This window comes from Onychostruthus taczanowskii, unplaced genomic scaffold (genome assembly GCF_017590055.1).
Source record: "Onychostruthus taczanowskii isolate IOZ18803 unplaced genomic scaffold, ASM1759005v1 scaffold22, whole genome shotgun sequence".
NCBI lineage: Eukaryota > Metazoa > Chordata > Aves > Passeriformes > Passeridae > Onychostruthus > Onychostruthus taczanowskii.
This window is the reverse complement of record NW_024499462.1, coordinates 9,116,064-9,137,831: the sequence shown is the minus strand read 5'-3', so window position 1 is coordinate 9,137,831 and position 21,768 is coordinate 9,116,064. Positions and strand designations below refer to the sequence as shown.

At 41.3% G+C, this 21,768-nt stretch overlaps 1 protein-coding gene across 6 annotated transcripts in view; it reads left to right on the top strand.

Moving 5' to 3' along the window:
* Positions 1 to 21,768, top strand: part of ZMIZ1 (zinc finger MIZ-type containing 1) — a 340,912-nt gene that overhangs the window by 106,021 nt on the left and 213,123 nt on the right. Inside the window, exon 1 of one of the 6 annotated variants that reach the window (XM_041404840.1) lies at positions 13,970 to 14,054. The exons of the other annotated variants lie outside the window; for them this stretch is intronic. The gene's annotated coding sequence lies outside the window, so the exon portion shown is untranslated. Of the gene's footprint in view, positions 1 to 13,969; positions 14,055 to 21,768 lie in introns of those variants that run through there. 6 annotated transcript variants of the gene reach the window in all.

Genomic DNA, 21,768 nt, shown 5'->3' with positions numbered 1-21,768 from the left:
GGGCAAAGGACTTCTTTTTCCCCTGGAAAATCGGCCCCTTTTTTTTGTGCCCCCCCCCCCCCCCCCCCCCCCCCCCCCCCCCAACAAAACCACAAAACAAAACGGCAAAACCCAAGCCACTGAATTTATTTAGTGTCTTTTTAGCATGGTCCTGGTGACGTTATCTCTAAGGATATTTTGTGTCCTGCAAATCAGAACCATGGGCTGCTGCTTTGTGTGTTTGCACCAGTGATTTTGCAGAAGGCTGACAGAGTCTCTGGGCTGAGCCCAAGTGCTGTGGGCTGGCAGATGTGGCAGGCAGCGTCTGTGCGCGGTTGGGAATAAAGAGCCCTTGTGCCTGCTGAAAACGCATGGGATATAAACGTGAAACTGCTGAAACCGTCCCTTGCATTTGAGCTCAAAGAAATTCAATTTGTTTTAAAAATAGGTTCAATACGTAGGTTTCCTGCTTTAAGGCAGCTTCATGTATTTAGGATCTTGTAGAAGATGCGGAGGGGGGAGTTTTGGAGCAAAGCAAATCATTGGCAGATTTAGCATCATGTACGTGTGTGCCAAGTTATTCTTAGCATGAGTGGAGCCCAGTCAAAAGACTTCTGGTTTGTGTGCTATTCTGTTGTATTTTAAACTAATGTTGTGTATAATTGGCATTCGTTAAGGGGAAAATGTATTGCTGTTTGCTTACATCATGCAAAGTAAAATTAGCGATCAAATTAATAATAACTCATTTTTCAGGCATGGACTAGGAGCCGGTTTTGTGGCAGTACTGTGTGGGGAAGAATCAGCCAGCTCAGTTTTTATATTGTGCTTGTTAATATGTTCCTCCTCCTTCTATCCTTTATGTTGACATTAATGTTAATTACTTACTTGCAGCAACCAAAAAGTATTGATGAAAGCCCATGAACCCAATGTACTTTTGTAAAATTAGTTTCCTGCTTAAGCAGATATTTCTGTAGTAATTGACACAAACCAGCCTCAGACAGACAGAGAGGCAGAGGCAAGCTGGTGTATGATTGATTCACCATATTCTGTGGTTATTTCATGTTTATAGTAAAGAGAAGACTATAAGTATAGGGCAGATGCTCCACCTGGGTCCTTATCTGAAGATGTGGCCTGAATAATTTATTAAGGTGCTGTCCTTTACATTCTCTTCAGCTAGAAGTCTTGCCATAAAAGCTCCAGAATTTTAAAACCTTTCTCTTCTTTTGCTTTGCCTTTGTTAAAATAGTGGAACACTGTAGTCAATCCCAGTACTGGTGCAGAATAAGAAACTATGTGCAAGTGCTGTGTACTGCAATATGGGAAAAATAACTGCCCGTTTGTAACTGACTTTTCTCAAATGCCTAGTAATTGTAAGTGTTAAAAGGAACTGCTTTAATGTTTTAAGGGCACATTATAGTGGTTGATTTGTTTGGGGTTTGTTTCCTTAAAGATTAATAAATAGGTGCTTATGTTATCACACGTTACCAGGAGATAAGGGAATTGCATCATATAAGATGTGATCCCCAATAACATTTTCTCTTTGAAGGGATGAGTAGTTCCCTGGTGCCAACCTTGTGGCTTCAATGTGATCTCCCAAATAGCACGAAGCTTGTTACTTTAAATACTGACTTTCAAACAAGCAATTTTCTCTTTGGTCTTGCAGGACAGCTAATTCTGCTGATTTACCCTTGTTTTGTTCTCTGATTTTCCTTTTTCGGTAGAAAACTGTAAATATTATAAAAGGTCAGGTGGTTTCTGTCCAAGTAATGGATTGCTTCAGGCTTTAAAAATGATGCCTGTTTATGGTCCTGCCATCTGCAGGAGTAGCAGCCTATCATAAAGTTACTGTATTGATCTGTCACTAGTACTGTCTTGTCTGCCAAATGAAAAATGGCTTAAACTCATAACCTGGGCCAGCAGTTTTCTTATTGTAAGCCAGACAAAAAATGCTATTGATCTTCTCTGCTGAAGTGTTCTTTTCACAGCTTGCCAGCATCAACATACTGTTGTCCTTAGTCAGGGATAATTAGCTAATAATTTAATGCAACTGAGACAGCAATCTCAGTTTGGTTTAGTAGCAAGGGAATATGCTGTAACTTCAAAAGTATGGCACAGTCATGATTGCAGTGCTTGTCTCAACTTTTACACTCTCACGTCAAGTTTGATTTGCTCCACACTAAAGAATAACAGTCCACTTAAAGTGTTAAGGTGTGCTGTCACTTCAGGATTTATAGGAAGCAAAGCCCAGATGCACTGTGGGTGTCGGTGTTCTTGTATGATGCTTTTGGTTATGCACTTGCACTTCAGCTTTATGATCACTTATTGAGTGAAACCAAATAGTTCATTGAATTAATCACAGGATCCCTGTGGTTTGGGAGCTACAGAGCAGATGGAATCACCTCGGAGAAACAGCCAAATATACCTTTTGTGATTGACTCATTTGGTTTGTTGGGTTTTTTTGTTGAAACACCAACCAAATGAGAAATGCACTGCTAAATGGTTTTAAATCCAAGTTTGTAAGACGGATCTTTCTTTCTAAGAAATAAGTTTTCTTAATACTTTTACTGCTGTGGAGGCCAGGAGGTCGCAAGGAAACTCAGACTGGAAGCATGGGGAAGATCACCTCTACTCACACATGTTGAAAATTCATAGGAATCTTCCACTAGTATTATTCTTTTTAATTCAAATATTCAGTTATGTGTATGAATGGAGTTTGCTTGCTTCCAGTCCTTAGATGGGTATAGGAAGCAATTGGTACAACTTGAGCTGGAGGATGGCTCAATGTCTATCTGTCCATGTTTAATTTTGTGGGTGGTTCTCCTGGCTTGTCACATACTCTTGTGGTGGTGAAAGGTACAGCCTGTACAACATTCCTTTGAGAATAAACACTAATAAAACTTTCTGAACTATAATTATATGCATTTTGCCAAAAAAAGAAACAGACCTCATCTCCCAGTTTTTAGCTGTTAGAAAATTTGTAAAAGTTCTTGACCCAAAGCAGCTTCTTCTTTAGTCTTTGCCCAGACAGTGTAGGCCATGTCTTAGTTTATATTTCAGAATCTTGCATGATTCAAGTTGTATTTTTATTTTCTGTTCCATATTGCTGAGCATAGTGTGAGGCAATGCACAGGAGGCGGAAGAAAACAGATGATCCCTGAGGGAAGTTATTCTCTACATTTCATACATTAGTTTCTCTGGAGTGTGGGTACATATGTTAATTTTGTACATGAAAAAGGAGTTTAATCTATAAGGACACTTAAAATTTGCTTGAAGTAAGGCAACTTTTAATCTCTGAAAGCATCCCCAAAGTGCAATTAACTATTCTGATGTCCTGATGACTCAACAGATGCTTCTGTAAACTAGAACACATCTGTCAGATTATAGAACTGATAGGTTGCTGTATGTGATTTAAAATGACTACCCATAAATGGTTGTATTGGGATAAATATCAAATGGATGGCAGGGGTGTCCAGCTTTGCAGTAGTCCTTTAAAAACATTTGACAATGCACGTTCATTGTCACTCTCTGAAGCTGGCTGCAGCCACATGAAAGGCCTGACTCTTCCTTCGTATCTTTAAATCTTCCTTGGGATTTTCTGCATATTGCTAGCTCCTTTCTTATGCATTCAGGCTATTGAGTGGTGTTTTTCATAAAACAGTAGAACTAAAGATTTTTCTAAGCCTTTCTGAAGATTACCAGTGGCCGATTCAACTGATTTTAGACTGTATTCCATCTGTCTAGCAAAGAAAGAAAATACATTAGTAGTCCACCCATGAGTAGCTTATTAGTTCATTTGATGTGTGCTCTACAGTGATTCAAGACCGATCTAAAATATTCATCCACAATTACTGGTGCAGCGTAGTTCAAAGTGCTTCAAATCTGTGGGTTTGACTGAGAAATTTAAGGAAAATAGCTGCAAATTGATTCTGTATGTAATTAATGAAACATTGCATTCTTATGTAAATATTAAATGCTTGGCTATTTTTTCCTCCTTTTTTTCACTTTCCTCTTACTGAGCTCCCCCTCCCTGACCTCCATTGTATATTTGTTTGTTTTATAGGATGGTGGGTGGGCTGGTATGGGGGCACATTCTCTTGAGAGGAAGAATTAATAGCCGAGTCCTGTGACTCATTCACTGAACAAACAGCTGTTCTCCCTCTAATTCACCCTTGCTCGGATGTCCATCCCACCCCCGGAGAGGAGCTGCCAGAAGGCACTGCTTGCCTCTGCCTCAGTTGTTGAAACTCAGTTCCCTTTCTTGTAAGAAATGGCCTTTCCTTGACCGAGCACCCTGTGCCCGTGTAAAGCAGAGGTGTGGCAGAGCCCTGGCCAGCGGGGTGCAGCCAGCCTCCTCTCAGGTGCAGGGACGCTGCAGAATGGCCGTGGCAGCCACGTCCCCGAGTGTCTGGGCAAGATTTCACAGGGCTCCCCTCTTACAGAGTAGTGGCTTTGGCAGAGCAGAGCCTGTTTGGAGCTGGGGCTGGATGACAGTGGCTTCAACACGGGTTAAAAGCTTTTGGTGTGTTGCAGAGAAAGGGCTTTCAAGGACAGCAGGGAAACGAGTGGATATTTGTGCAGATAGAAGGAGTGAAGTCAGTGAGGCAGGACTGGGGTTTTGTTTAGGGTCTCTCCCTCCCTCTTTCAATGTCACAGAAAATTAATTCTAGTTTTACAAATGCTATCAGTGGAAGATTTTAAGAACAGCCTGCAGTAAAACTTGGAAGATCTTGAGGCAAACTGCATCTTGATTTGAAATTACTGTCTTTCCAGCTCAGATGTCCATGCAGAACATGAGTTGTGTAATGCTGCCTCTCTGATATTGCAGATGACCTCGAGTTTTAACATGGGCAGCCTGGCAGGGCTTGGCATCAGGGAAGGCCCCTGTAGCCCTCCAGGGGACCTGAAAACCAGGATCCAGGGCTACCAGTTTGAGAGTACTTGTGTAATAGCTTGTGTGATAGACAGCAAGGAGCACTATCTATTGAAACCAAATGACCTGAAGAGAAGATGGGGGAAAACTGCTTCTAGCTATTAAATACCAAGATACGACTCTTCCTCTGAGACATCTGTGCAATTATTCCTTTTGGAGCTTTTATTGCTATGACATTAATTTGCATTAAAGGCTTGGATGTCTAAAATTGTGTTCACTTGCATCTTATTTGGGTCATAGTGTTGCAGCTTTCCTGCCCTTCACTTCCCTGCCATGACAGCACCACTCAGGCAGGCAAAGCAGGCGATAGCCCCCCTGCTGCACCCTGTGCAGACATGGGTTTGGATATACATGGTGTTTAGTATTACAGAAGAGGGTGGTTAGGGTATTCAGTGAGCTGATGTGAAAACTCCAGAAAATGGACTTGGCAGAAGATAGATTTAAACTTCTGTGAAATTCCTACCTTTGCATTTAGAGAAATGGAATTTCACCCATAAGTCTTGGCACACCTGCTAGGGGCAGTGCCTAAAGCAAACAAAATAGATGTTCGTAATTGAGTTGACTGGCAGCAATATAGGATGTTAAATTACTTTTTTTTCCCTTCCACGTACGTGAGCTTGTTTCCCTTAATATGGGTTTTCACATCACTTGAACTGCTTTCTGTTCAAATGGCTGTAAGTTTCATTATAATTTAACTAAAATCAGGGAAATAGCCTTCTCATCTCGACTCCCATGAGTGGAAGGTAAGGGCAGGAAAGGAAATGTGTATGTTGATCAAGTTTAAGAGGTTATTAGGCAGAAATGGTAAAAAAACCTGTTCCTGATTTTTCATTGCTGACCTTTTAAATTTCACCTTGGAGAATGTGGGAGAATGACATGGTTTATGTATGTTTTCTTTAGATACTTCTAGTAAGAGCTCTCAGATATTGGTCTTTGGTGTTGAAAATGCACTTAATTTTTAACCTCCTCTGTTTTAAGAAGGTTAAACTGGAGGGGTTTTCACTTTGATCTGTTAAGGTCAGATCTGTCTTACCACTGTTGTTTGAGGTAAGTGGGCAAAGGAAAATTTTGGGGATTTCAGCTAAGTTCTGTAAAAGGATTTTAGTAAAGGGGGGATCCAGCTCAAAAATGCAGAAGTTGGGGTGTGACTTCTACAGGAAAATATCTGTTTAAGAAGTACTTTTTAGCTAAGAAAAAAAATGAAGAGTTTTTCCTTGTAAAACCTAGTCACAAAGCTCTAGAAGTGGTCTAAGGCTACAAAGAGGTTTCTGTTTGTTTTTGAAAGTTTTCTTAAAAACCAGCTTTCCTCAGTTTGGTGCTCTATTTTCGCACATACGTGTTGCTGTATACACAGCTCTGTTCCATACTGCATAGGGAGGAACATTTTCAGACCAAAACAGACCAAAACTTGTTTATTAACGAAAGATTAGTGTCACAAGATGGAGTGAAACAAAGTGAAAAAGATAAACCCCTACATTTTTATTGACCGTGGTGTAAGTTTTCTTCCCTCCAGTATTTTTTCGCTTTATGCAGGTTTTGGGTTCCCCCCCCCCCCCCCCAGCAAAACTAATGCACACATGTGTGTAGTTCTAAGCCCTCTGCTACTGTCCTTAAGTAGAAATGCTGTGAAGATTTAGAAATTATTCTACTGCCAAATATAAGACATTTGTTACTCTCAGAGATGATGTCTTAATTTTTAGTATTCCTCAGTGGTTTATATCTTGACATTTCTTATGACCTACAATTAAAAATGACTTTAGCGAAGTCTCAACTTATATCCAGATTTCTGAGTGTGGTTGAGTGTCTCCAGGGAGAGCCTTGAACTGCTCACTAAATCAATTTGTTCTTTTCTCAAAACAGATTAAGTATGTTATACCACTTTATATTAAAAAATAAATAACCCCAGATGACATAACTGCTACATGTAAAATTAAAAAATGTGCTCTGCACATTTTGAAGGGTAGTAATTTTTATGCCAATGCTGTGCTGATAGTAATACGCCAGAGAGAGCAAAGAATGGTTAAAAACAAGCATGTCTAATCCTGTCTTGCTGTTCTGCTAGTCTCGTTTGAGAATTAGGTTGATGGCACTCTACTTGGGTGGGTACTAACTGCTAGATGTGGCAATAATCTTCTTTAACGGAGCCTGAGACACTTTGCTTCCACTGCCTTGTCTCCCTGGAGTTAGATTTTTTTTTTTTTTTGTCTTACTCATGCCTACTGCTTTCTTTTAAGGTCAGTCTTCTCCCTATTCCTTTAGCAAGATAGTCTGCAGAACTTGCTTGTGACTCACCTGCACTCTTAGCTGATGCTGCAAGTATAATTTGAGTAGACTTCTCATGTTTACTGTTTATTTTGTATCCAACACACAGGAGGAGCAAAGGGAAATCAGTAGCTGCTGGTGCTCTGCAAATCTGCAGAGGCTATACAGGCAGCTGTATGCAGGGAGAGTCAGATGCACTGGCTATGCCAGAAGCAGCTTTTGTTCCTTCAAGCCACTTCCATGGTTGTACTTGAGTGGATTATTGTTTAAGGCTCTGTAAGTACAATAGGACTTAAGGAAAAGGGAAGGGGGAAATTTTTTCTAAAATAGAACAAAGCACACTAAAAAAGTTTCTACAGAAATAGATGGCAAATGGTCTCTAATAATGGGATTTTACAAGAGATGTCCAATCTCCAGAACAATGGTTCAGTTTAAGCCAAGATTAATAGTGCTTGTTATCCTATGCCTGTGAGTTGGCAGCTCAGTCCTCTGCTACAAACAGATGCAGTCTAATGTGCTGTGGCCCGGGGAGGAGCCGGGACTGCTGCGGTCACTTGGGAAATTGGGAGCGAAGTGCCAGCCTGGGTTGGTTTGGGCCCTTCAGCCCCAGGCTGACTCTGACTGTAGCTGCCTGGGTGCTGCTGGGCTGGAGCAGGCACTGGAGGAGGAGCTGCCTGCACTGCCTCGCACAGGGCAGCCACACCAAATCTTTCGTATTTCAGCTTGGGCCAAAGCCACCTCCATCAGATTATAGCTTCACAAAGATATGCTGAAATGCCAGTCCTCCTGGTCGTCTTTCCCTATTCCTGCTTAAGTTCCTGATCTACTCTATTGTCTCATATGCAGCCCCTTAAATCTGGGGTGTGAGGCTGGGAGCGAGGTGGTGTGCAGCACTGCCCCAGGGACTTCAGGGTTTCCAGGGCTGTGACAAGAGAGTGGAGACATGGACTACAACAATCTTTGCCTACTCATGCCCATGTTTTTAGGTGCACTGGACCCATCTTAGATGCAGCATTAAGAAGAGAGCGGGATTGGAAAAGAGTTCTTTCAGTAATTAGATTTTTGGAGACCAACTTGGGAGACGAAAAGGATTTTGTTGTTCTAAACTGGAGATCATGATTCTGTAGACGGCTTCTGTTAAGCCTTAAATGCATGGGTATGACAACAACCTTTCCTTTCCATCTCAAATTAAGGAAATGGCAAATTCATGGCTTTCTGCAGCTGAGAAAATGTGTACTTCAGTCTTTTGGTTTTTTGTTTGTTTTTTTTTAATAATGTGAAACTCTGGTTTGAGAAGGCTTTTTTTCTGTTTATGCAGAGAAAAAACTAAAGGTAGTTTTTGCTTTTTTAAACTGGGAAAAATAATTGAGAAAATTGTGACTAAAACTTTGGCTTCTACACACTGGTGAGAAAGAAGATGGGAAAAAAAAACAAGCGAAATTTACGTACTTATTCCTGTGCTTCTTCCTTACTTTGCTGTACCCTGGTAGCATTCTGCCTAGCAGGGTGAGCTTGAGAAATGTCCCTGGAGGACTGGTTGTAGTAATGGTGTGATACAGGAGCCACCGGTTTGACTGTGTCCGAGTGGCTGCACTGTTCAATGCAGCAGCCCTCTGTGAGAACCTGCTTCTTCTATTTTGGGAACAAAAGATGTCGAGGAAATGGGGTAGTGCAGGAGTGCTGGCCCAGGCTTCTCCTGGGACCCTGCCGGGCACAAGGAGCCCTGCTGGGGTGAAGGCAGGAGGCTGGCTCCAGGCCTCCCTGGGGCAGGGAGGAGGATGTGTTAGGTGCTGCCAGGTGAGGCACGTGGCAGGTTCCAGTGCAGCCTGGCCCTTCTGTGGTTTTCTGCTACTTGTGTTTGGAAGGAGTGTGCATCCTGTCTCTTCCATCAGATAAATGTGTTTTACAGCCATGTGGCTGCTGCATTTTGGTGTGATGTATTTGTGTGTTTTTTGGTTCTTGTTTTAATAAGGATTACTGAGGACCAAGTCTAGGTGTAGGCAAAGTTGAAAGTTGTCTGAAGCAGCAGTCCTGCTTCCCTCCACACAGATCTTCCCAGCTTTACTTTCCTCCCTTGTTCTGTCTCTGCCCAGGAAGGAACACACCAGCCTGCATGAACATTAGTCTGTCTCTCATCTTTCCTCTCCAAAACCCTCACCTATTTTGCATTACTTTAACACCAGTTATTTCTTTTCTCTTATTAAATTGGCAGGCTATTTCTTTGTCAGTATGGATGGTATCTAATGCTCATCAGACATACACTCACTGTTGATTTTGAGTTGCTTTTGAATTTCAAGAAAGCCCAAGTTTCTAAAAAGTCCTGAGAGAGGGCTACGATACCTAATAAGGACTGCATATAATAGTTAAACTCTCTGTAAAGTTTGTTAATGTTTTTGCATAGCAGAAGTACGCTTGCTGACCAGTAAGCTTATTTAGGAAGAGCAGCACTTCGTGTTCTTCACTTATGACCCAGTTACAGCTGTGGATAAATGAGAAGTTGGGATTGCTGACATGCTGTGGTTTTACAGGAATTTTGAGTTTGAACATATTCAGAGTTCAAGGAGAATAATGCTGTAACTTCAAAATAATTTGTGAAAGTAGGAAAATAGCCTAAAATACACCTGCCTTACGCATTTCCACAGGAAGATTGTGCAACATTCTTTAACTGTCTCTCCTAGCAGTATTTTTGTTTTTCAAGAATTTGTTTGAGTATTTTCTATTTGCCATCTCTTCATTTTTGTTGGGTATGTGGAGTCCAAGTGATATTTTGTGTATAGAAACAGAAGGGTTTACTGTCGGTTACTTTTAGAGATTGATTTAATGACACTTAAATAAGTCCAGCACAGGCTAAGTGCTGAGGTATAGACAGTGAGATACCCTGGGGTCGCTCTTGCTTTCTGCAGAGGGTAAGGCTGAGGACGAGAAGCAGGGTTCCAGGACTATCTGTGATGGTCCAGAGAGATCTGTTACAAACTTGTCTCTAAAATCTGGTGGCCACCCAGTGTATGATGAGAAAGCAGGGAAAGTTATTTGTGCTTGACCTAAGTCCATTGCAGTGATACAGCTGAGATTAGGAGGTTTAAAGATGAACTCCTTTTTACTTCCCTGTTGGATTTCCTCCAGTTCAGCCTTACGGTATTTTTATATGCTTTAATTTTAAGTCTTTTAATGCACAGGTTGCTCTGGGTGTTTCCCTTCAATAGTTATAGACCGCTGCCATTAATTTCAGCAAAATCACTAAGAAACAGAGCACCATGTTAAAAGAAAAGATGTTGAAACTATGTAGTATATTGGGCTAAAATTGGTGGGTTTAGGAGCAGGTGCTGTGGGGGTGAGGCATTGCCTGGGCTGCCCTTCAGGAACGTCCCTGAGGGATTTTGTCTGTCCCCAGAGTGCCGTGAGGGTCACCCTTGAGGGCTGTGGCCACCCAAAGCAAGTGCATCCCTGGGACGGCAGGGACAGGGGAAATGGAACGAAGAAGCAAGGAGTAGCCTAAGGACAAGTGAGAAGCGAGGAGGAGCAGACAGAGCAGGCGCTGCAGACACACCGCGGCTGTCCGGGCTAGAGGCAAGGGCAGGGCTGAGGGTCGGGCATGGCGCAGGCCAGGGGAGCTGGGCGAGGGAAGGTGTGCGGGTGAAGCTGACCCTTGCGAAGCCACAGGAAGAGTTCCCCTAGTGGTTGCTGAACTGCTTAGTCTCCTTTTTATCCCCCTCCTCAATTTCTGAAGCAGTAATTAACAGTTTGTTGTTAATTGCCAATAAATAAAGTAAAATTATGTGAAATTCCCCGAGTTGAGATTCACTTGCTCATGATGTACAGACAACAGATTTGGGGGATTCTTTTATCGCTTTTGCTGTTTTTTAAATCTTTGGGGTTTATTTTTACAGCTTTCGTTTTGAACTTTGGAAGCCTAGAGATAAATATATCCCTTTAAAAAAACCAAACAAAGAGCTGAAGGCTGAAATTTTTATGTGATGATGAGACTTTGGAGAGCTGGCTTTAGGAAAAAATTCCTAGTGCTGCAGGGGACGCGATAAAATTGCTGGCGTTGGCAGCCCTGCTGTGTAGGCTCTCCTTCCCGCCCCTGGCTCCTGCAGCCTTCCTGGCCTGTCCAGTGGGCTCCTCCACAGAGTTGATTTTTGCGGTGTGATCTGCTCGGAGCAGGAGTTCTGTCCGTGGTGCACTTGTCACGCACCACATACACATTACTGTAGGAGCAGCCTAACGCACAGTGTCCAGCGTTGCGATCCAGCGGTTCGTAGCCAAAAAATCATTTGTGGCCAAAAAACCTGTGCGTTTTTGTGCTCCCCCTGCTGGATCTGGAAGAGCAGGAAGCCCTCCCGGCTGGAGCGCTGCTGGTTCCCCTCCTTCCCTCGCTCCCACCCCGCACGGCACGGGCGGCTGTTTGCCGAAAGGACTCGGTGCTTCCCAGAGTCCGCTCCTGCAGCTGCGGAACGGGCCGTGCCCCAGCTGTGGATGTGGGAAAGGCTGGGAATTGTGCACCATCGAGTTATTGTGCCGCAGCAGGGCTTAGAACACACCTGGAAAGGGTGGCTGAGGCAAGCCAGGTGTAAGGGCTTTCCAGTTGACGCTTCTCTACCATCTATTCTCATTTTCAGGTGTAGCCCGCTACCCCTGAACTTTGCCAATGAGACTGTTTTGGGGATCTTTCTAGAAACAGGATGAGAGAAGGGAGCAGGCTTGAAGAAGCTAATTTTATTTTTAGAAGCTGATTGCGGTTCTCAGCAGGACCCTGTGAAGTGTGTTGGCAGAGCTGGGGCTGGCGTGGGGGCATGGAACAGGCTGGAGTGGTGGGGGTGGGGGACATTGTACAACCCCTGAGCAGGGTGTGCAGGGAAACCAGGGAGCAGATGCCGGTGGGGACAGTGCCAGTGTCCTTAGAATCAGCTTGGACCTGGTTTATGAAAGGGCTGGGTGGTCGGTAATGTGAATTCACAGAAATGTTAATGGATAGCTCTTTCATTTAAAGAGGTGCTTTATAAAACAAAGTAGGAATTGTGATGCTGGTTTTACAGATGGGCAGAATAAAGCACAGAGGAGGGGAGCAAAGCTTTGGGTTTGTGTGCTGCAGCAGTGCAGTTCAAGCTGGCTTTATTTCTACCCTCTGCCATGATGGCTGGTCACTCCTGTCTTGGACCTGCTCCCTGTGTTGTGTTGGCAGAGCTGTTTGTGAGACAACATGCTAAAGGAAATTAGTTGCCTCATTCTGCTTAACCATGCAGCTGCACAAATGCAGTGTTGAAAGTAAGAGTCTAGGAGAGAGGAGTGAGAGGCAAAATTCAAGTGTCTAGTTAAGTGCTATAGCCTGATCCGACAAAAGTTCAATCCAGTTACATCTGGAATGGTACCCAGGTCTTGGGGCAGGTAGGAAAAAGAGTTTTTTTCTTTGGAGAAACAAACTAAAATAACTAATTGCAACTTCATTAAAGACCAGTCTACATTAGATGAGAAAGTCATGTTAACATATACTAAATTTGAATCAACTAACATGTTTTTCTTGCCCTGTATAAGCAGAAGAAAAGCACTGGGGAAAACTTCTGGAAGAGAATAAACCTGTTCTGGACGAAAACATTCACAGTTCAATGAGGCCTTAAAGCCAAACATTCACCCAGGGTGCTTGTCAATATGTAACTTCTCTAAAATTGCCCTTTGTGAGACAAGAAAACCAGCAGCGTCCCTGTATGAAGCAGACAGTCCGGTGGTGACACTGTGTGTTAGGGTGGGATGACTGTTTCTAAGAAGGTTTTCAGTCGTGTTTTTATTCTTGGTTAGCTACCAGTGAAAAGGATAAATATGGCTGCAGAACAAACATTGAATGCAACTAACAAGTTATTTGTAATAACTTGAGGCTTTTCTTCTGCATTTTTTTCAAGTCACCTGTGACTTTTGCATAATTTGAGTTGTTATGAAAGTGTCTGCTCCCACAGCTGGTCGCTGGGGAGGAACCTGGACTGGTTGCAAATTGTGTGGGGTTTGCTGTGTTGTTTTTTGGTTGGGTTTGGGTTTTATTTTGTCTGTTTGTTTGGGTTTTTTTCTTTTTCACTAGTATGTGCTTTTTCATGTTTAATGGAATTTTTTTTTGTACAGAAGTTATTTGGAAGTCAGTCAAAAGAGAGGCAAAATGTAGTCACTGTATTACTTTTCTCAATATTTGCTGAGATTTGGAGCTTGGTAGTATAATGCTGTAAGGACACCTTGTCTGCCTGCTGAAACAGCATGTAACAAAATATGGACTACCCGTAAACGTTCCCCTGTCTCCCTTTGCAATCTTTCTTTATAATTAAAAAAACATTTCCTAGAAGTTGCAGTGCTGTGCCACTGTAATCCATAAACTTGTTTTTTGTTTTGCTACAGAGAGGATGGTGGTTCTGAGGAATTTCAGCGTATTTTCTTAAGTAGTGTTTGGGGGTTGGTTTATCTTTTTTAATGGCACTTAGCTCACAATAGTCAGTGAGTACCCTATATAAAGAGAATGAAAGAGACTTCAGCATGACCTTTAACTGAAAAAAAATTACCATTTGGCTCAGGAAATTTTGATATAAACCTCAACAGAATTCTCATTATCTTTTCCTTATTTCATTGTTACAGGCATGAAAACCTGTAATACTTAAACTGCTGAGTGAGTCTCAAAAGTTTGGGGGTGGCAAAAGCTGGGCTAGAACCCCAACCCAGCTTCAGATCTGGTCCTCCTGGCTTGGTTGTTGGACTCCTAAATGCTCTTAATCAATTTCAGGTCTTTTCACTGAGCTGATTCAAATGCTGCTGTATTTTTATTGCAGGAAAATGGATCTTGTTATGTGCGGGCATTGAGGAAACGGTCCCCAGCTACTGAGAGGAAGAAAGGCCGGTGGGAAACATTCAGGTGGGAAAGCTGTGTGTATCATCAAGCAGTAAAAACACTTGTGGGCCTTCATTCTTTTTCCAGACACTGTGTCGTGTTTGATGGTTGAATGGCTGATCTGGTCACTGTCATAGTTTATTTGTTGTTTTAAGAAGCAGCCCTGTTTGGTCAATTGATTGCAACAACAAAACCCTGCAAGCAAAGCCCTCAGCATAAACATTCCTCAGGCTATCCCTGGTACAGTATTGATCCTGATACGGAATACAAACAAATTACTCTTTGCGTGCGCCATTCGAGCTATAAAACAGAGCAATAATATGTTCTACTTGCTGCCAATAAATGTGCATTTATAATAAACTAAGCAGAAATCCCTTTAGAAGTGAACAGTAGTTTCAGTAATACGTTCAATATCTTATGTCTAGCTGTTGTACAGAATTTTTTTAAAAGCACAGAGTGAGCACTCTAGGGTATCTGTTTCCTTCTTCACTTAAGAAAAATAATCTTTGCAGATTTATTCTGTTACTGCTTTTCCTTTGCTTGTGGAGTGTTTTTAGATATTTTTAAGTACTTTATAAAGGTAAGCTTATTTCTGCCTTGTTTTCAGTGTAGGTCAGTGCTTCTCAAGAATTTGACCTACGTCATAATTTTCTTGTGGACCAGCTGCCTCTCCTTACACTGCTGTGTGGGGCTTCTCCATTTTTGATCCTTGTCATATTCCAGTGGGATTTCCATATATTGGGAAATAGCAATAAAGCCACTTCCATGCATCTGTAGTTGTTTTGAATGCACCTGAAATTAGGGGGAAGTCAGTACCCTGTGACCATAACCACTGGGAGTGCATAACTGAACCTATTTCCAAACAGAAAAAATGTTACTGATCATCAGAACATAGGTTTATTTTTTTAAATCTGCTTTACCATGCTCATATAATCCACCATCCATATTTTCAGTGCTGCACTTTGATGAGTTACAGACAGTTGACCTCAGGCATTTCTTGATGAACATTTCTATCCGCTCTCAGCCTTGAAAAACTCAACCTTTTCAAGAGCTGTATGGGAGAAAAATGTGTAAGACTAATATTTATAGGCTGAAAAAGAAGGGAGAGGAAAGACTAAAGTGTAAAACTTGCTTCCAGCAGAAATGCCATCCCTCTTTTACCTCTGATAATTAGAAGCATTTCTGACATGGTTACAAAGCAGGTTAGTGGTGAGTGCCTGCCATTTGCTGTGCTGCAGGCCTGCTTTCCTTCCCAATGCTTTCTTCTGTGCTGTTTTCAGATAACCACAAATTTCTGATACTCGCCTATTACATTATGATTCATCAATACTCCTCCATTTCAGTTACTTCCAAGTATGTACACGTGATTGTTTGTAAAAATACAAGGTTGTGATTCAGGTTTTAGTTTGTTTTTTTTTTCCATAATGTTTAGCAAAGCTAGTTTGCATAAATCCTTTCATTGATAGTGCTAGCTGAAATAATCCTGAAAGACAAGAAGAGGGAAAGATTTGAAGTGCCATAATTTTTGCCAGGGGAAGATCATAGCTGTGTTAAGAAATACAGCAGTACTGATTTTAGCTCTAATAGAAGATTGAGAGAACATTACAAGTAGTTTTTAGAGGTGACTTAAATGGTATACTGTATTTAATGGTCCCTGAATAGAGGTCTAAGATGCTTGTCTTAGATAATCAAAATAGTATGTGCAGGCATATAAGTGCAGCAAATAAATAACAAAAGGCAACACAACAACAAACCCCACCACATCAAGACACACTGTTTTTAAAACTGTACTCTTGAAAATTTCCTGGAGATTTCCCTAGACTTAGATCCTCATTTTCAAAAACAAAATAAAAATCACTTTTTTGTACCGTAAGGAAACTTGGGAGAGAAGTTCCTTGCTGTGCCTTTGGGTCATGTGACCCCGCTGCTGTAGAGCTGGAATGTTTGCCATGGTATTTCCGGAGGCTTCATAAACACACAGAAAAAAACAGTGGGGGTTAGGAGGATTTTCAAAAAATTGCTCTATTTCCCCCCCCAACCCTTTTTTTTTTTTTTTCCTGACTGCCTAAATTCTTTGCACTTCAAATGCTGGGCTCTTTTAGGAATTCAGAAAGAGTTTTTATTTGATTAGTCCAGTGAATTTTAACAGCCAAGTTAAAATAGTTGATATTTTTTTTAATTGCTGAACTTGTCTAGAATGATTTCTTACTAGATGTTATATCTGGCAACCTACGTATTAATCCTGGCTCTTATTTAGATGATCTTAATGGTTTACTTTTGGCATGTGTCACTGTGAGTGGCATTCAGTAATCTGACTTGATAGCTGTCATCTTGTAAGGCAGAGTAATGCAAACAAAAGATGAGCACTCAGACAAGGTTACAGTGAAGAGCCATTTCCTTAGTCCTGCTGTGGTGGCATAGAATCCCCAAGTCAAATCAGAAAAGCACAGAATTAGTTCTGGCTCCTGGGATATGAGGGCTAAGATTATGCAAACCTCTTCCATCTAACTGTAGGAATAGTACGTGCTCCTTTTCAGACTTTGCAAACACCAGTTTAAACTGGGATTATGAGGAGCTCTGTGTGTCTGTAATGCCGTGGATATGTTACATCTTGGTGGCAAAGTGGGCTGAAGGAACTCTGCAGTCCCTCTTACAGCCTGGGCTAGCAGAGCTGCATCTTCGCCTCCTCCCTTCCCCTGCCAGCCAAGCTGCCTGTTGAACAGGCAGAGAGCAGAGAATGTATCTGTTTTAAAAATAACCTGGCAAAAATGGGGAGGGAGAGGGAGGATGAATGGACTATTTTTAGCTTAACCAAGTTCCTCTGCGCAGCACCATGAAGCTGTCCCAGGAGGGGTGGGGTGAAGGCAGTGCAACAGGAGCTGGTAACAAGCGGCCAGAGATAGGAACTGCTTGTTCCAGATTGCCTTTGTGAAAAATCCCCCAGCAATGAGCCTGGGCATTCCATGAGGCTGCTCAGGACATGGTCAGTGGGAGGTGTGTAACCATATCAGGACAGGCTTGTTGCTGAATCAGACTATTTCTTGCATCAGAAGTTACAAAAAGGCAGCACAGTTTGTCTTTGAGCTTCCCTTTTAAGTATGAAGCAGTAGAGTTGGTTTTTTCCCAACTTCAGGCCCCAAACTGGCGCTCTGAGGAAGAGCATGGGTAGATTTGGAATTGATCAAGGGCTTGAATTCTGCACTTTGACAGGGCTTCTTCACTCCTTTCTCCTGTCACCTACTGAACTTTCTTAATTCTCTCTTTAAGTGCGACTAATTATTGAATCACATTCTCCTAGTGTTGAAATGTGTGAATTCCAGAATCATTTACGTTAATAAAGTATGTCCTACGTTTTGTTTCCATAAATTTTGTGATGTCCGATTGACACAGATTGTCCCACTGTCTGTTGCACTCCTATTCTACTGCTCTCTAGCTAGAGCAGTTGATTGACAAGGGAATGGGATGAAGTTAAGAAGTTGCTCTGAAACTCTTGTACTGTAATTTATAAGAAAAAACATAGTTTAAAATACTGGCTTAAATATAAATGCTCTGGTAAATATAAGTCATCTTTTTTACAAGTAAGCCAGGATTCCAAAGGTAAGCTGTGTTTTAATTTGAGCTTATCTGCTTGTATATGTGGTTTTTTTTCTCCAGGTCAACACAAAAATAAGTATAGCTGAGTAAAATGTTGGGAACTTCTTGCTTGAGTTGTCTTCAGTGTTGTACTTATTTAGTAAAATGCTGTAGCACCCCAAGTTTCAGGTGGAAAGTTCCAAAGTTCTGTCTCATTCCTTAGGATATTTCACTGGTTTGTCACTTTGCCTGTATGAGACAGTGCAAAGATTTTTTATAATTTTGTAATGATACTGTATATATCCGAATAATATTTTTCATGCCCTTTGGCTTTGCCCTTTCCCATCTAAGGATTCCCAAGCCTTCCTAAGGAAACTTTTGTTAAGGCAGGCCAATGGATGTCATGGTTGAAACTTGTTCTCAAATGATCTGTATTCATAATGGCCTTTGACAGTGTTTGGGAAAGATGTCACTTCAACATAGTGGAAAGCAACCAAAGTAAATTATATTTTTAATGAAGGATTTTCTGGATCAATTGATACTGGCAGGACAGTATTAGTTAAAAATAGAACCTTCTGCAGACACATTGCATTCTCTCCTGGTTTTACTTTGTCTAAACAAAAAGCAATGTACACATAGTGAGTGTAGACAGGTCTTTTAGTCTGAGATACTTCCTTTGCAGATGGCTTCTGATTCTTTTCTTTTTTTATTGTTTTTGGGGTTTTTTAAGTAAGTTTTGCTTTGAAGGGAGACCAAATCAGTATTCAAGGATTCTGTTTATCATGTCACTGCATGGGAGATTGCTGTATTCTGTACTAGACCTACTTTATGGTTGGTGGTATGTACAAGATTCTTATGGCCTTATAAAGGATGCTGACTTGCATTCCTCTCTACAAAGAAGTATTTCCAAAAGAAATAATACGCAGATTGAGTATTTATTTTTGTTCAATACAAAAGTATTCAGAGCTAACTGACAAATATTTTACTTCTCTACCCTCCCTTTTCCCCTTAATCGTGTTTATCTCCTCACTGTTTTCTTCTGACTATTAGAAATGTGTTCTTTTAGGGTATTTTAATTCAGCTAATTTATAAGCCAAAATTTTTTATCTTTTTACTGGAAATGTGTAAGTAAAGGGACTGAATGATTATTTAGCTTTTATATCCTGTGCGTATGTATACTGTATATTTTAGGTATATTAGATGTGTGTGTAAATTGAGATCCTGTTTCAGAACAATTGTTGCTGTCTGAACAATGGTTGACGATTATATATGTGTTTTTGAATTACTGAAAAATCAAAATAAGGTTAAATTAACCTGCAGTAATCATACTGTTGTATATTTCTAAGTGCCTCATACCGAATAGTATTTAACTACATTTCTCTATTTCAGCTTCTTGAAGTTAGTAAGTTCAAGGTATGACTGGTTTCTCACACATTTTATTAGGCCTTGATATTTCTGAGAGCATAGCTTTATTTTCAGGCCTTCAGGTGGGAAAAGAGAGAGAAAATTCTTTCCTTCTCAAGACAAAAGAACAGTGCAAGTGTAATCTCAGCTGTTAGTTTTTCTTTTGTCTATGTCTCTTAACCTGGTGTGATTAATTTGGTTTGATTTGGTCATGTTTTTAGAAGTTTATGAAAGGATAGGGAAAAGGGAAGAAAATCACTCCTTTGAAGCAGGTATCAGTGATTCAAATGCTGCCTTGTATTATGAAGATATATATGCCTGAGATCTGTGTTACTAGAGTGTGAGAAATTCTGTGTGAAATTCCAGCAGGTGTTTAGCCCGAACTGATGATCAGGCAAGGGTCAGGGACAAGTATATAAACTGCTTGTACTCTTCTGAGGATGTGTAGTGTTCACCACAGATAAAAATAAGCCTTTTCAAAGAAAATATTTTAAGCTAACAAATCATGGAAAACCTCCATATACACAATGTAATCTAAAAATCTCAGAAGTCAAAATAAACCTAGTTAATCTGCAGAATCTAAATGTGTGAAGGCGTGTGTTTGCCACACCTTGTGGGGTCCCTTTTCTCTCTTGCTTATACCTGTCCTATACATCAGAAAGCTTAAACTGAAAGCTAAAAATACTCCTTTATAGGAAAGTGGGAGGAAAAAGAAAAATGGCATGAGTGCCACCTTCCCAAGATCCTGAGTGTTTGCTACAGAGCAGTCTGACACAGAATGCAACAGAATAATTGTGTTTAATAAGGCATTTTCTTTGTTGCCTTCAATGGAATTTCTGCTTGCCCATGTGCTCTCTTACTGGGTGGACAGAAGCTCATGAACTTGTATAGGTTGGTTTCTGCTAAATATAGTTTAGCAATGATAGCAATGACCCTTTTATTATTGCACTTTTAAATGTAAACATTCCCAGTCTCTTCAGGCACTCTTCTTAAAATACGCCTTTTATTTTCCTCCCCCGATGATTTTCATTGCTACCCTTTGATTTTTGTCTCATTTTGCTCTGAATTCATAAGTTTCTCAGACTACTACAGGCAACCACTAGACTGTCACCACTCCTTTAATAAAATCTATGGCACCAGGGAAGCGTTGGTTTCTTGGGTCCCAGATTGATAACAGATTTCCTTCTCTGAGCACATTCCTCTTTTGGACTGTTCAAATGTCCAGAAATAGCCAATTCTTTGTTTGTCGGTAGGAGAACCTGTGCAGAGCCCATTTAGCATGTACAGTATGGTAATTGTTTTTGGTTATTATTGTTCTGGACCTGACAGAAGCCAGAAATTGAGTGCTCTGTATCAGTTGGTAGAGTCTTGCAGTGCTTTGCCCTGCCTTTCCCTCACCTTTCCCTTTGGCCTTTTTGGTGCCTGGTGCCTAAACACCTGCCTGGTGCCTTTTTTCTTATACTACCTCAGAAGTTCTCACCTGGAGACTCCTGTTCCCTCCATCTGCTCACAGCGCTCAGAGTATTTTGGGAGTTGATGCAGAGGGAGGAGATAGTCCTTGCAGCAGAGGGTGTGCTCCAAGAGAAGGTGTACTTACACCATGTCTTGTGGGCAGATAGGAACTTGATGTGTTTCAGCTGCCCGTGTTCTGTGTGGAGCCAAAGCAGAAGCCCCATATCCATCGTTTGCGTTGTGTTGGGCTCAAGCTAATAAGCTTGGTCTCTTGGCAGGATGTGTTAGATCAGGCTTACTGCTGTGCTAATTGTGCTTACACAGCTTCCAGTTTGGAGCTGGCTCATTTACAGCTGGCTTGGATGGTGGCCAAGAAGACTCGCCTCTGCCTGCAGTATGCCATGTAGACATACACACATCAGCACTTGAACATGTCTGTCAATAGCAGGAAATTATATTTGGAGGGAGGGGAAAATCTTTGGCCTGGCTGCAAGTGTAAACAACGACAACATTAACAAATGAGGAAGTAGGTAACAGTTTAATAAGGAGAAAGTTTGATTTTAACCTAATTTAGACTCACTGCCACAAGTTGTTTTCAGCCTGCATGTTTGGCCCTATGTTGTTCCTCATTTACCACTGTTTTTGTGGGGGTTTTGGTTTGGGGTTTTTTTCCAGTATAGCTTGGGAACGCTTCCCGGATTTAAGAAACCTCATTGCAGAAGTGAGCAGCCTGGCATTTTAACTGAGAAACAGAAACTAATCTAAACACAATGTTAGAAAATGGGTAAACATTCAGAGGATGGAAACTTGCTTTTATGATTAGCCCATCCACTGTTTTTCCTCTTCCCTTACTTTGTATGTTAGCAAGTTATTGTGTACACTGGCTCTAGTGCAGTGTCAAGGATTGGCTCATCTTAGTGTTGAAGTGCTATAGCTACCTAAAAGTACAGGATACTCACTAGTAACAGGAATTATTCAGGAAGAAGAAACCCAGAGCTGTAAAGTTCAAGTTTGTTTATTTAGGTTTGAAAAGCTAAAGCTCAGTATGACTTGAAAGCCACATCCTCAACTGGCAAAGATCAGTTTCATCAGTTACCAGCAGCTGTGTCATTTACTTCATCAAGAATATGTCCCCTCAATTATGATGAAATCTTCTTCTGGAGGAGGGTTGTGGTGGATGGGAACATGGGAGTGTCTACATGTGTCTATATATAGAGAGAGAGAGAAAACTGGGCTAATCTTTTAATTTATTGTTAAATAATAAAATTATTTGTCAGCCACATTGCTATGAGCTCTCTTAATGTTTCAG